General features: G+C 44.3%; 1 protein-coding gene across 2 annotated transcripts in view; it reads left to right on the top strand.

The window, feature by feature from the left end:
* Positions 1-2,344: 2,344 nt before the first annotated feature.
* Positions 2,345-14,716, top strand: part of ZFAND6 (zinc finger AN1-type containing 6) — a 36,525-nt gene continuing 24,153 nt past the window's right edge. The window contains exons 1-2 of one of the 2 annotated variants that reach the window (XM_027688779.1): positions 2,345-2,442; positions 5,210-5,299. The gene's annotated coding sequence lies outside the window, so the exon portion shown is untranslated. Of the gene's footprint in view, positions 2,443-5,209; positions 5,300-9,354; positions 9,428-14,716 lie in introns of those variants that run through there. The other variant, XM_027688778.1, reaches the window with a different exon arrangement.

The following is a 14,716-nucleotide window of genomic DNA, read 5'->3' as shown; positions in this document are numbered from 1 at the left end:
AGGCTTCTGTTTTCAGCTACTGGCTCAGGATCACTCTTGACTCTTCATCTGATTTCTGACCCTTGCTCAGAGTCAAGGATGCCCTTCTATTGGTGGTTAACATCTTAGTTCATTTCTCTGATTATACACTTCCCTCTTCGTCCTTATCCTATTGACTTCAGCCAGGTTTTTTAATCTATCAGTCCTGAGATCCATAAATCAGAAAATTGAACACTATTTCTTCAATATTATGCCTTCCATTCACAGTGGAACATGCACATTTAATTTTTAACTGCATCCTTTATTCTACTCAAGGAATAAGCCTGGCCATTTGGTTTATGATTTTTCTTCCTCAGAGATAGTTTGACTACTAGCTTTTTTTTGTGCAAATGGCATAAAACTTTGTGTTGCCTATTTCCCAGTTGTTTTCCTCTTCGAAGCTGTAGCAGCTTCTGACTGTACCAAACACACTGATTCTGAATGCTCCAAGAAACCTACTTACTCCAGCATTACTGTAACTGAGTTTTCTCATTTTGGCACATCAAAAAACTGACAAGCTTCATACACAACTTCAGTAAGATCACATCTGAACATTCTGCTGCCCCCCCATGACATCTGATGCCACAACATTTGTTCCACCATGTGTTGCTGGTCAATAACTCCTGGCAGGAGGTGACCATCTTGTTCACTGTTCACAATTCCTTTTTTATTCCCACTGCTGCACTGCCAGCTGTTGGACTGGTCACTCACAACTGCAGAAGAATCAGTTGGCCTTTTCCTAAACACTGTGAATGTTCCACCCTAGTATTCTGCATTTATATTTCTAGTTATAAGATGGAACTTGACACAAAGAAAGCACTCTGAGAGCAACCAAAGGGAATTTAGGGTTTTAAAAAAATCATATAAAAAAAGATGATCATGGAGAGGCTTGGAGGAATGTGATCATCACTCCCCACAGCTCCTTATGATTACTGCCAAGACCATGAAAGCGCTCCAAATAATGTTGTGGGGAATGCTGTGATACCCACATGCAATGCAGGTCATCTTCTGTTCATGCAACCTGGCATTTGGAAAACCTATTGCATCAGCTAAGACAGCCAAGAGTGAATAATCTCTACTGAAATAGCTGTAAAGCTATGTTAGCACTTCCACGCTGGTTGCGCCAGCATTTTCTGGTGTTGATCAAAGCACAGATATTCAAAATAAAAAAGAAAAATTAGGTACCTTTTTCCCATTAAGTGCTTTTGCCAGGTTTATGGATCTACCTACTCAGCTCACAACATGGGTAATAGTGAGCTCCTAGGGAGGTTTCTGCTTGGACTTTATCTTTGCTGAAATCTTTATGTATCCTCTTGCAATGGTCTGGAGTTCCTCTGCTCAAAAAAAGACCCAAAATTTTAAAATCTGTTCACAGTTCCCCAGGGAAATCGATGATCCTGATGGGTCCCTTCCAACTCAGTATATTCTGTGATTTTGTGAAATGGAAACATGTTTTACCCGTCCTCAGCTTCTCTGGCTTCACAACTGCTCACTTTTCTTTCTCCTCCAAAACTCCCTGCAAATGCCACTCACCTCCTGGCAGCTCCTCCAGCCTTGGCCTGCTCCTCTCTGCTATCCACAGATAAAATTCCTCTTTTATTTGGCTTGTTTCATCTCCCTGGAATCCCGTCCTCCCTTCCTATCTGCTTCAAGCCGCCAAGTCAGTCATCATCCTTAAATCTCACCTTTAAACCTTCCTGCTTGGTGTGGACTAGAGCCACCTGTGACAGGAGGGGAGACTGTATAATACATATATTTAAATACATATATATTTAAGAGAGAGAGAGTGGGTGTGAGGTGGATGGAAATGGTCTGTATGAAAACAAGCTGTGGTAGATTGTCTCAGAGCCCCATGGGAAAAGAAAACAGAGGCAAGCATGTGACATTAAAGGTAGCAAGGGACTCCACAGCTGCCTTCCCACAGGGCACAAGACGCGATGGGGCTGCGGGTGAGCGCCTAACCCCACTGAGCGCCCTGACCGCGCTCCGGCAGGAAACCTTTCCCCTCGCGGATCCGAAGGGCAGAGGGAGCGGCAGCAGGCACACACGCAGGGGTTTATTTACAGAGAAATGAATTTATTTGCGGCGGGAGGAGGGCGGATGACGCCGTGCCGAGGCACCGCTGCCCGCTCGCCCTCCCGCGGCCGCGTTCGCCTCAGGTCACTCCTGAGGGCGGGGGGGAGCCGGGCACGGGCCGCTGTCCCTTTAAACACCATCCCGTGGTTGACGTCGCCGCCGTCGCCTTGCCATAATTACTAGCGGGGCCGTAGCGCCGCCCCCTTTCTGCCCGCGGCCTCCCTTGCTGGGCTCGTCCAATCAGCGCCCGCCCGCGTCACTCCGAGGGCAACGAAACACGGAGAAAGGGGAAAAAAAAGTTTGGTGCGGAGCGAGCGGGGCCGGGCGGGCGCGGCGGGCCCGGCAAAGGTGAGGGAGCGCGGCGGGGCCGGGGCGGCCGGGCTGGGGCAGCGGCGGTGGCTGCGGCCCCGCACCGTGGCGGGGCAGGGTGTGGGGGGGGGCTGCGGCCGCCCGCCGCCCCCGGGGAGCGGCGGAGGGGCTGCGGGGAGAGTCCCCCCTGCGGACCCCCGAGCCCCGCACCCGGCGGGCGCGGGGCTTGCGGGGCGGCGGCGGCGGCGGGCGCGGGGCCCTCTGCGGGTTTTTTTTCTGCCTTTTTTGGTGGTTCCGTCGTCCGTCTCCCCACCCCCGACGGGCGGCTGCGTGCGCAGGAGCCATCCCGGGGCAGAGGTGTTTGTACTCGTGTCCTTGGGTGGAAGGGAGAGGCACAGCCGGCCCGTCGCCAGCGCTGCGCCGGCCGGGCCCGGCCCCGCACGGACCGCGGGGGTTTTGGGGGCCGTGGGAACCGGGCTGGACCCGGCGGCGGTGCCCTGTCAGACCCAGGGCTCCCCCCGGCTGTCCGGGCCTCGCCGCCCCTCGGGTGAGCCCAGAGCAGCGGTTCTGGCCGGTGTGGGGACAGAGGTACCGGGGATCAGCGTCCAGCTGGGCTTGTGGCACCCCCCTGGTTAAGCCAAGGGTTAAAACTTAACCCAGCCTGACGTAGTTTTGAGTTTTATCGTGTGAAAAGTTGTTTTTGTTGTTGTGCTGGTGTTCACCCAAGAACCCTGCGAAATTTAACCCGAACTTAACTCCTAGGTAAAAAGCCTGGCGTGATAGATAAGGGATGCAAACATCCACTCGTGTTTCCACGGGATGTTAGGATTGGGGAATCTTAAAAAATAAAAAGGGCAGCTGTCTCTGCTGTTAATAGCAGCAACAACAACGAAATACAGAAGCCTCTACCACATGTGCTGATGTAATGTGGAGGCATTCAGCAAAACCATGGTAGTTGCTTCAGCCCCTGCGTGAACTGACTTAAGTGCACCGTTGTGTTCTGGAGTCCATTCCCCGAGTGTTTGTCCAGACTTGTCCTATAATAGGTGTCATTGCGTAAGAGTTACAGGGAGCAAAGAGCGTGCCGAGTTTCTTTCACTCTTCTAAGGTTCTTTGCTTGCATCTTAACTGTGCCAAACTCTGTGTATACTGGAGAGAGAAGGGCACAGCTTGGTAAGCTGCCCTGTGAGCTTCAGGGAAAAAAAAAAAAAAGAAGAAATTATGCTCTTCCTCCTACTACTTCCCAGCAAATGATTTTGTTTGTCTGATGTCATCTTAAAAAATTTCTTGTCACAGAGTGCTTGTCCTTATCTGAACTGTGGATGATGGTAGCTCAACAATTGAGGAAGTAAAGTCCTTCCTTTGTCTCTTTCCTGTCTCTCTTCTAACTTTTATAGTTTTGCTCGATTTGTTTTTCTAGTGCCGAGGTACTTACACCTGTTGTTTATATTTATTATCACCTAACATAGAACAAGGGACTGGCTCTCTTCTGATCAGTTATATATTTGTTTAGGCCAAAATAAGTATGCTTGGGGAGGATTTTTCTTTCTTATGATACTGCATAACAAAATATATGACATATCAGTGGCCTAATTCCTTGGGTTTACTACTATGCAGTTAGAGAAGACATTCTTCAGTACTGGAGAAACTGTCTCCTGTATGTATTTCATAGAATACCTCTTATAATATTTGTTTGTCTTAAAAACCTGTGAATCATATTAAATTTATTTTAATCTGTTATTATTTTACTTCCTGACTAATCTTGAATTTATGGCAAAAATGAACAACAGTGTGTGTGACACTGCATATTTTTAAGTGTGATCTAAGAATGTAAGTTTACATTTCAACTTCTTGTTACTTCATGGTCTCAGATGGCACATTGAAAACCTTACACAAATAGCTTGAAAGAGATAGTGGCAAGTTATCAGAGGGAGAGTAGCATTAACACAAACTACTGAAAAGTTGCTATGGTTACAGATAAAGGTAATCCCTGTTTCTGTGAAAGTGTGTCGTTTTGTAACAGCTATATTAATCAGTGTGATTTCTGAGAGAATTGGAAGTATACAAACTTCTAGCTCCATTTTCTTGGCAGCTAATCGCTATGCAGCTTTTTCTATTTTTTTTTCTTTTTAGTACTGAATGGGCTATGACTTGCATTCAAGATACTTGATTTGAGCTACAAAGAGTATTATAGATTACATATAAATGTATTTGGACTATGCTCAATTCAGTGGAAACTGTAGTATGCTTATTTTTGCTCCACCCAAGAGATACCTGATGTCAAGGAAATGTCTTAAAATGTCTAGATCCTTTTGCAAGGATTTTGACTAAGGCGAGTGTTGTGGCCATTCATCACCAGAGGCCTTGGTGGTGCAGCTGTACAAGTTACAATTCCATGTCCTGATTAAAAAAAAAACAAACAAAAACCAAAAACCACTAAACCGAAAAACTCCGCCCAAGCAACCAACTCACAGCCCCCCAAAAAACCCCAACAACCCATGAACAAACCCCCTCAAACTAAACCAACATGGCAACTGCTGAGGGATTGAGACCTATTATGGATGTCCAGCTTTATAGGCCAGGGGAATGCGAGGCAGGACAAATGATTCTGTTAAGGGTTTATTCCCCACATAGGAGGAGACAGTTGGGATTTAACATGAATGAGTAGCCTAGATTTGGGTGGTTTGAGGCAGCTGCTAAAACTGCCAAGGGAATGTGTTTGTCTGGTGTATCTGTGCTGCTGTCCAGACGAGTCACCAGACCTCTCTGAAGGTATTTACCACGTGCGCCTCTTTGTTGTTTCCAGGTCTGAGTGTTGCACAGCAGTGGTACATCTTGGATTGAAAACAGCAAGAGGAATCTCAAAGTTCAAGATTACTGAAATCTCATCAGTCTGGTATGTTCTCTTTAAACTCCTGGAATAGCAAGTTGAATTCTTTGTATGTGAGAGCCTCCTTAGTTACAGCTGAGGATTAAGTTTCCTGGTAGGTTTCTAGGATCTTGGCTTTTCTTCAGCAACTTAATTCTCAGGAAGTAATACACTACTAAGAACTATGACCTGTGTATTGCTGGGGTTGTGTAGAAGATTGTTTTTGGTAGTGGTGTTTGTAGCAGGACAATGAACCCTTGCTCCCAGAACCTTCAGTCAACATACACTCTGAACTTGTTTTCATCTTGCCTATCCAGTTTGGAAATTCCAGGTACTTATACAGACTTTTAAAACTAAAGTCAGGTTGGAAAGGGGCTATTGCTGACAAACTTTGCAGAAGCTGCACACTGATCTATTGAAGAATGCGTAAGAATATGAAAAGGAATGTTGGTTTCTTCAGTCAGGGATTTTTTTTTTCCAGTCTTTATGCAGACGTTGCCCTTATGAAGTTAATGTTGTATAGGTTTGATAAAAAATTAGTAATAATGTCTCAAATAATTTCTCAAATGCCAAAGTTCTGAAATTGCTATGCTAATGTGCCTTTAAAATTGATGTATTTCCAAAAATACCCAGCAAGTTTGAGAACTATTGTTTATAAACAGGATTGCAGCATCTGAGGGTGTGAAAGGAATGGGAAGCTAAAAACTACTTTCAAATCTGTCTCTAATAAGAAAAGCAAAGTCAGAACTATAATAATAAGAAATAAAAAGTTCAGCACATTAGTGCTGACATAATTGACAACCAGAGGGTAAAGTCCTTTTCTCCAGTGCCAGTTCAGTATGTGCACCCAGCAGATCAGTTCCTTTGCTACTTATTAACGTGTACAGAACCAGAAGGTGTAATGTATTCAAGACTGAAAAACAGGTGCAAACCACTGAAGAAAGCTCTTGTGGTTCACGCTGATCTGTTGGGAACCGGACAGCGAGTAACCATCTCTCATCTAATCCCCCAACAGCTATCACATGTAGCTTTTGATCACTGCTATTCTTGTCTCTGTTTGAACTGGTGACTTAAAGATGAAAGGCTCTGTTCTTGATCTCTTGAGCTGTCAAGTCCTCCAAACTTGCTGTCTCCTGTATATGTAAGATGACAGAACAACTGGCCCTTTAGCAGTTTCATGATTACAATAGTCAAATGAGAGTCAGGTGCTTTCTGTTACTGTCCTCAGCGTGAAGTTGGGTTGCACTAAACTGAATTTTTTTTTTTTTAACACTGCTGTCAAAGCTTCCCTGCTTAATGTTCTTGCAGCTGCAGTCTGCTATTTCCAGTTTTTTTCTGCATTGCCACAGATGTTGTAAGAGTAGCAAAAGCTTTACTTAAGCCTGGACCTAAAGTGGTGTCATTGCATTTTCTCCAGAATGTATGTGTGTTTACAGGGAAAATAAGTGGCTTTTGTGCAGAAACTGATGCTAAAAAATTAGGTTTTTTTAGTGTCTAGTTTCACTACGTCTCTTTCAGCGTGGGATAATAACTTGAATAGCAATTTTTTTATGCTCAGATTGCTAACATCTGGATACAGATTTCTAGTCCAGTGAGCTAGGGAACCTAGCAGGATACCCCACTTAGCAGATGATGCAGGGATCTTCACTTTTACAAGGATGGCAAACTACTCTTGGGACATTCGTAGTATTACTGACAGTTGTGTTGTGTGGGTGGGTTTGTTTTGGTGTTAAATGAGATGAGGTAAGCAAATCTGGGTGGTCAGTGCTGGATGGAGAAGAATGTGTTTTGCCATCCCCCTTGTGCTCTGGGTGAGCTGTGCTCTTGCTTATCAGAGGCTGGCCAAGCTTCTGCCAACCCAGAGACTCGGAGGCAGGTGGAAGGGGCTGATGAGCACCAGAGCTGGGCTGTGGGAGTTGGCCAGACTGCATGAAGGGGGGAGAGGTGAGGAGGAAAAGGGATGAAACGTCTCCCTCTCAGTGATAAGAGCTCCTGTGTGTGTGTATGGCCAGTCTTTGCAAACGAAGATTTTGGGAAAGGTCTTTTTAACCTTTCGAGCCTGCGCAATCAATTTTTAGGTGAGACACAGCATGCGCTGAACTGAGCCCACCCCAGTTACCTGCGTAACAGAAGTGTGAGCTGAAATGTTGGATGTTTGATGATAAAAATTACTTTTTGTTGCTGTTGCCACGTGGTGAAATTGCTGTGGTAGCATATAGAGCTGGAAAGTTTTGGGGTAGTGTGTTTTGGGTTTTCTTTTCCCCTCTCCTTTTGAAAGTACCCAAACAACACCACTGACTTTAGGGTTCTTGTGTCTTCTAACACTTGGCAGTTTGGTTGATATGATTTGTGACTTGTGCTGCTGTTTTTATGGGCCTAAAGTTAATGTGTTCTAAATTGAAGCTTTCCAAGATTGGTTACTGTGATACCTAAGGGACACTTTATTAGTCTGTTTTGTTTGCGTGAACTGTGTTCTTGGTTTTGATTGCTTAGATAAGAGTTGGTCAAAAAAGTGTCATGTAAGTGTGACCTCAGAGTTATCCTCAGGAGACCTGAGATTAACCTCCAGCAGTGCTGGCTCTGGCAGGGCACTGAATTCAGATGCAAGGGTTAAGGTCGGGTCCTTTCAGCTTGTATTTTAGGTACTGAGGGGGAAATTATGTGAATATTGTTTTTTCTGTGCTTGCTTCATACATAGCAACTTACAGCTGTACCAATTGCTGCTTTTCAGTCCTGTTTGAATTTGTGGCATGGTAGGTTGCTCTAAAATAGGAGGTAACACAAAATGTGCTATTTCACAGTTTTAGAGAATTAAATGTCCTTCCTGAAGGTGTTTTTTATGCTCTTTTTGGTGTTTCACAGCTCAAGGGAGTACTTAGCTGTAAATATTTTCTTGATGTTATTTGCTAAACTGCCTTGGACTTTTTAATCTCTATTAGGGAAGTTAAAACATCTCCATTTTGTGGTATTGGCAGTGAGTGAAGTAAGGCAAAGCAGGCAGCTCCAGCACTGGGAAAGTTGGCAATAGCCAGAAGAACAACCTAAATGTGGTTATGCTTCCTCTAGCTTAATATTTTTAGTTATTTTACACTAAACACATGAAAATGTTTTATGCAAGGCGGCTTTGCTACCCAGATAAGTCTTGTGTAACCATGATGATACTTTGTGGGTGCAGGAGGGAACACTGTGTTGTGGCTCTTCCTCGTGTTGCTTGTTTGGAATGGGGCAAGGTTTGTCTCAAACCAGGTGTCATATCTGCCCTTGTGAAATATTTATCAAGCCTTGTTTTGTGTTTACTTTTCTTTTCTCTGTATAGATGGGTAGGGAACCACATCAGTGTTTGCACTGAGGAAAAAGAAACACTTCTAATCTAAGGATTAAAAGGACAGGGTTTTGTCTAGTGCTGAGAGGAAGCTGTGCCGTGAGAAATGCTGTTGTCACAACGTGACCAGGATCTTGCAAATTCGTTCAGCCGAGTGAAGCCTGAATAAGCACAAAAAGTTTCTGGCAGGAGCCGTGGTACCTTGTGGGATGGAGACAGTCACTTCCTGCGGAGCTCCTGCTGACTCATGCTTTAAATGGGTGGAAGTCTTTGGAACCGGCGACCCGATGTATTTTTAGCCGGGGTTACTAATTTATATAGTGTGCTCGGCCTCCCAGGGCAACTCCAGTCACCCTTAAAGCGCGGATGGGCTCCAACACACATCTAATTTTATCCCCGAAGTGGAGCAAGCAGCAGTTGTGTAATTGCCGCGGGAGAAGAGAAGAGAAGGTGCTCTGCTGTCCCCCATCCCCGGTCCCCCTGGCTGGGGGGCTGCGTGCCGGGAGGGGTGGGCGCCCCGCGGGGTCTGCGTGTCCCGGGAGGGCCGTGGGCTGTCACGGCGGGAGCGGGACGCGGCCCCTTTAAGAGCGCGCGCCGGGGGTGCCCGAGCCCGCCCAGCCTAACCTGCTAGCGAGGAAAAGTTCTTTGCGTGACGGACAGGCCACTCCGCCAATCGGCGAGCGCGGCCCGGCCGGCGGGGCGGGCCTCCGCCCGCCTCGGCCAATGGGAGCGCGGGGGCGGGGCCCCGCCGCCGGGGTAGGTTGCGCCGAAGTGCAGCTCCAAGTGAAGTTAATCTGGGGTGAAGCGAGCAGAGAATTGTGCAGATCTTGGTGGTAGGAATTTTGCGGTTCTAATCGCGTCGTGTGGCGTCGTTCCGCCCGCCGGGGCAGCGGAATTCATGTGCGTGGGGCTTTTCCTTCGTCGTTTCGCTCGCTAATGATGGCAGGATATTAACATTTATGCAGGGAAGCAGAACAAAAGGGCTCTTTAGACAGGAAATAAGGTGCTGAGAGAGGCTCAAACTTGACCGAGTTTCTTTTGTCATCTGTCGGCTTGCACCGAGTGTTCTGGCGTGGAAGAATCGAGTGGTTCCACATTATCTTATGGAGAAATGTTAATTCTAAAATAGCGAGGATAATGCTGCTGTTTTGGAGTTACACAATGTTACAGGAAGAGAGCTCGATTTTAACTCTAACTTCCCTGATTCTGATGAGATTGGAGGTAACTAATTATGACAGCTGCTGTGGGATTATTCAGTGATAGCATTTGCTCCAAGTCGTTTGTCTTAAATTGTCCTTTGTTGTATCACTGAAGGCTGCTGTGCTGTTGTCTGTGTGTTTGTTCTTGATGAGATGAATGTCTCACAGGTCTTTAGCGTTTAGAACAAAGATATGTAAAAACTATGTAAAACATGGCAATTTTTCTCTTTTTTAATACGTTTTATAGGGTGTCTGGGTCTGTCAGAGCTCTGATTACAAACACAGGCAGGAAAATTAAATGTTACTGCTCTGTGTTGCAGCTACTACCCTTCCAGCCAAAAAAAAAGGGGGAGGCGGAATTGTATTTTTTTTTTTCTTTTTGGAAAAGGTCAGAATCTTTTTGGAAACCTGTATTGTCTAATGATAACAGGTGTTTTATTTGAGGAAAGATTATTTTCAGTTTGTGTTTATCATATATGGTATTTTTAGTGACACTGAGCATCTGAAAGGGCTTCAGGAACAGGAAAAGTATGATTTGCCGTGGGTGGCATGGGATAGGGTGAGAGGGGGGAGAGCAGGAAGTGGCGAGGCAGGAAGCAAGGGGGGTTCTAATGAGAATAGAGACTTTCTTTTAATTGCCATCCTTTCTGTATCTTTGACAAGTATGTTAGATGAGGCCTTATACAAAACAAGGCTTTCAGACTGGGAAATGTATTTTCTTACTTCCCTAAATATTTCCTGATTTTTGTAGAATTACTTGTTTGTCAATATACAGCTGCTCCTGGGAATTTGAAAGAAATACTCATGTCCCTAATACTTGTTGAGTCTAAGGAGTTTGATGGGTTTTGTATGATTAGTCATGGTGATAGAAGAATGGATGTGAAAATTGAGCAACAGTCTTCCAAATGACCATGGAACGTAATTGCTTAGACCTCTATTGAATGTAAACAAGTGTTATTTTTAAAGTATACCTTATTCTTTCAAGTTTTGCATCTAGCCATTCTGTTTTTTCCCAAAATGCTGGGTATGGATTACTTTTACATATGTCAGTGTCTTGACACACTGGCATCTTGCCATGGTCCAGTGGCTTATAGGTCTGAATCACTAATTCACTCTTGTGATCTGTCTTTACCTGTTTATAACATATTTAAATGTTCTGAATTGTATTTAAACCCTGGAAATACTATTTTACAATAAGCAGTGACTACATATGGTCTTTTAGTTCAGAGGTGGGACAGATCTCCTGTATCAGGGGAGATGTTTAAGACCAGAACACATAAGCATTTAAATACCTGGATTGTTATTCATTTTCTAACTTGAATGTGATGCTAGGCCTAGACAAGGTGACTGGATCAGGTGTATGAGGTTAGGGCGAGAAGAATAATGGAGCTTACTTGAATTTCTATAGACTTGTGATATGTATATTAAAATTGCTGAAACAAAAGGAAGCCAACTAAAGTATTTGTGTGCTGTTAAATATTACATTTAGACAAAAACTGGTTTTGCTTAGAACAAGAAAAAAGCTGCTTACATGAGGTAACTTGGTTCCTGTCACTCGGTCACTGAGCAACCATTCTTCTTGGGTCCCCTCTGCCCCCCAGCTTAGGAAAGTTGTATTATCTGGGACCAGTTCTCCTGATTTATTCAACACAGGAGTGAAATGTTCAACTCTCCAGCCACATGTATACAGTTCTAACGCAGGCTGTTTGTAGAAAGCAAATATGCCCTAAAGGATAAACACACCACTTAGCTGGCACAGCTGTACAACTTCTGTATTCAGGCTACAGCAAATGTTTCTTGCCTGCATTCAAAGCCGTTGCTGGCAGGACCTGTGTTGTCCCTGCACGACGATTGGTTGTTCCAGCATTTCTTGTTCATAAAAACCTTCTCCTGCACATGCTCCATCTGCAAATCTTAAACACTGTGAATGTGCTGTGTGCTGTGGGATTTATGTGTCTGCTTCTTGTGCCAGGATGGAATATGCATCTCTGATGTGAATAAGAGATTCTTAAAAGTGGCTGTAGCTCTGTATACAAAATGCAGGACCAAATTTTGTCTCCCCTGTTTATGAGGCAGAGGATGTCTGTGCCCTACAGGTCACTGTCTGCTGGTGGCACTGCCCAGTGTTGTGAAGTGGGTGGCCCAGCATGAGCTGGGATGGTGACCCTGCTTTCTGGGTCTGTCCAGTGCTGCTTTGAGCAGGATTCATGTCTGCCATGGGCTGATCTCTGTAAAACATCCTTGAGCCTGAGGGAGGGCAGATGCCAACCCTGCAAACAGGGATGTGGGCTTTGGATCCCTCCCTGAGTGTTGGGTGCTCCCTGCCACTTTCCCAGCAGAGTGGGTTCTGTGAGGTCTGAAGGTAAAGCCTGGCTCAAATTGTTCTAAATTAGTGGCTCGAGCCAACCCAACTGGCTCTTTTCCCCTCCTCTTCCTCCCCCTGTTTCTCAAGTGGTTTAGTGATCAGTTCTGCTAATTGCCCTGTGCCCAAGGCACAAGGGAGGGAGGAGAAGAATAATGACATCCTAGAGAGTGTCAGCGATATCCAAAAAAGCGCCACCTGCCCATGGTTTTAGACGTGGAGTTTGGCGTCTGAGTAGTTTTCTTGCAGTTTCTAGGAAAGGGGTGAGCTGAGGAGGTGTGATCAGCACAGCAGTGCTGTTGCAGGGCAGATTGGTGCTGCAGGACCAGCCCTCTCCCGCAGATACAAGGGCTCCTCGGGAGATAGTTGTCCCTCTGTGGTGTGCAGCTCACTCTGGGTGGGGCGGATCATCTGGCCAGTGATGTTGACAGTGTAATAAGGTTTTGTGAAAACAAGCAGTTAATTACACATGACCTACAAATGAATAAAAATAGCTTGGATCTGGATTCTTGCTTTAAAATCTATTTAACAAAGGCATGAAACATTTGGGATTTTTAAACCTGCTTGGGCTTTTTTACCTTAGAAATGTCAGGAACATTAAGTCCTTCCCTGTTCTTGTTGGATCTCTGATGTGTCATAAGCTTCTCAGCCCTTAATTGGAGGGGTGGGGTGATATATTTTTAACAGATCCCTCCTTCCAAGTGTGTTTATAGGGCTTTTGAGCTAAACAGAGATTAGCAAAAACAAAGCTTTGACAGTGCAAAAATAGTTTTTCCTCAATCAAGTTGTGTTTTTTTGCTCATTCTCCAGTTGTTAGCAAAAACTGAGGTTTTTTCATTTGAAAAGTAACTTTTTGGCTATTAAATTATGCATTAAGAGATAAACTGAGTTAAATCCTAACCTGATCCATCTTCTGCTCCATTTAGATCAACTTAAGACAGTCTTTTGAGTATTACTTAGACAAATGAACACACTCGTTTGAGTGTTTCCTAAAAATAGCTCCTATTTAAGCAGCAGTTTTATTAAATGCACAGTTCTTCCTTTAACTTAATGCTTCAGCAATCTTGCAGAAGCTCAGACTGTCTCCATGCTAAAGACCACCCCTGCTCAGCCGTTCTGCCCTGCCAGGATATATTTGCATCACAGGACTAACCTTGAGGATATGGTATTTGTCAGTCTGAAACATAATAGTCCTGTATCTGGAGAGCTAAACTATAAACAGTGTGGCTGCCTTGGCAGGCCCCGGCAACCACCCCAACAGTTTAACTAGCCCAGGGTTTAAGACAACACTGAGCCTGTGTGTCCTGTGATTCATGATTCTAATGCACCTTTATCTATGGGAAGGATTAGGGAAACAAATATAAACTTAATAATCAAATTTGAGTGGGAGCTTAGTAGCGGTATTTCTGAGGACAGAAGCGAGGCATTTTCAGTTCATTTAAGCATTTTGCATCGGACATGGTTTTTAGTCAGGGACTGAAGTTCTCACCATTAGCTTGAACAAGACAGCAGGCTGAGTGGTTTTCATGTGTGTGCTGTGGAATATAATTGGGCTGATGAAAGCAGAATATTGCAGGTGGAAGGCAGGCATTTTCCACTTAGGTTTTAAATTGTGTTTAGGGCAAGAGACGAGAGAGAACCACTAATTCTGCAGGCAAAAGTTTTAGAATTTGGTACCTAAATTGGACATAATAGTGCATTTCTATACAGAAGGCTATATCTAATTTAGATTGTCAAAAGATAAAATTTAAGGAGTTGTTGAACATGCTGGTTTTGAGGATGGGTTGGCAGAAGATAAAAAACCAAAAAAGGATAAAAATTATTTCTCTACTACCTCATGTATGAATTTAGCATGTTTTTCTAAAATCATATGGAATTAAGGCCTTCATACAATGCAATGTTGTCATGTACCAGAATGTTTTCTGTGCAACAGAATGACCTTGTGTTGGTATCTGTATCATTATTAAGGTAGGAGTAAAAGAAGAGTTTGTAGATTGAAAGGTTTGTAGGTTGTTCTTCCTGCCCAGCTCCTTTAGAATCCAGTAAGACACTTCAGAGGTAGCTTTTGTTGCTGATACAGGAGACTTTTCTAAGTGATATCACCAGACTTCTCATGTTGGGATTATCCTATCCAAACATCGTGCTAGTATGACATACCTTTGGATATTTCTGTTAAGTCCTTGAATAAAGTGATTTTGTAGGTATTAATTAGAAGTAGTTGTCAAACAAAGGTTGTCCAGGTGAAAAGTGACAAGAAAAGTAATTATCTCAGTGGTTTATGATATCAAAAACATTTGAGTACTAGTTTGAAAAAAAAAAGAAACTGTGGCAACATGGAAGGACTTACCTGGAATGCTCTTTAGGGAAGAGGCTTTAGAATTGCTCAATAGGGTTGTTTTGAATATCAGCATATTTTCATGGGGTTTGTTTCAAGTATCCTGGGAGAGGAGGAAAGCAGCATTAGTAACAATAGGCCAAGGTAAGTGTATTATTAGTTATATAACAAACAAATTGTCAGCTGAGTGTGACAAACCATGCAGGGGCTGATAATAGGAGTGCTG

Source organism: Neopelma chrysocephalum, unplaced genomic scaffold (genome assembly GCF_003984885.1).
Source record: "Neopelma chrysocephalum unplaced genomic scaffold, ASM398488v2 Primary Assembly neopelma1_75, whole genome shotgun sequence".
In the NCBI taxonomy this organism is placed as follows: domain Eukaryota; kingdom Metazoa; phylum Chordata; class Aves; order Passeriformes; family Pipridae; genus Neopelma; species Neopelma chrysocephalum.
Note: the sequence above shows the minus strand (reverse complement) of the source record. Positions and strands in the feature narration are given on the sequence as shown.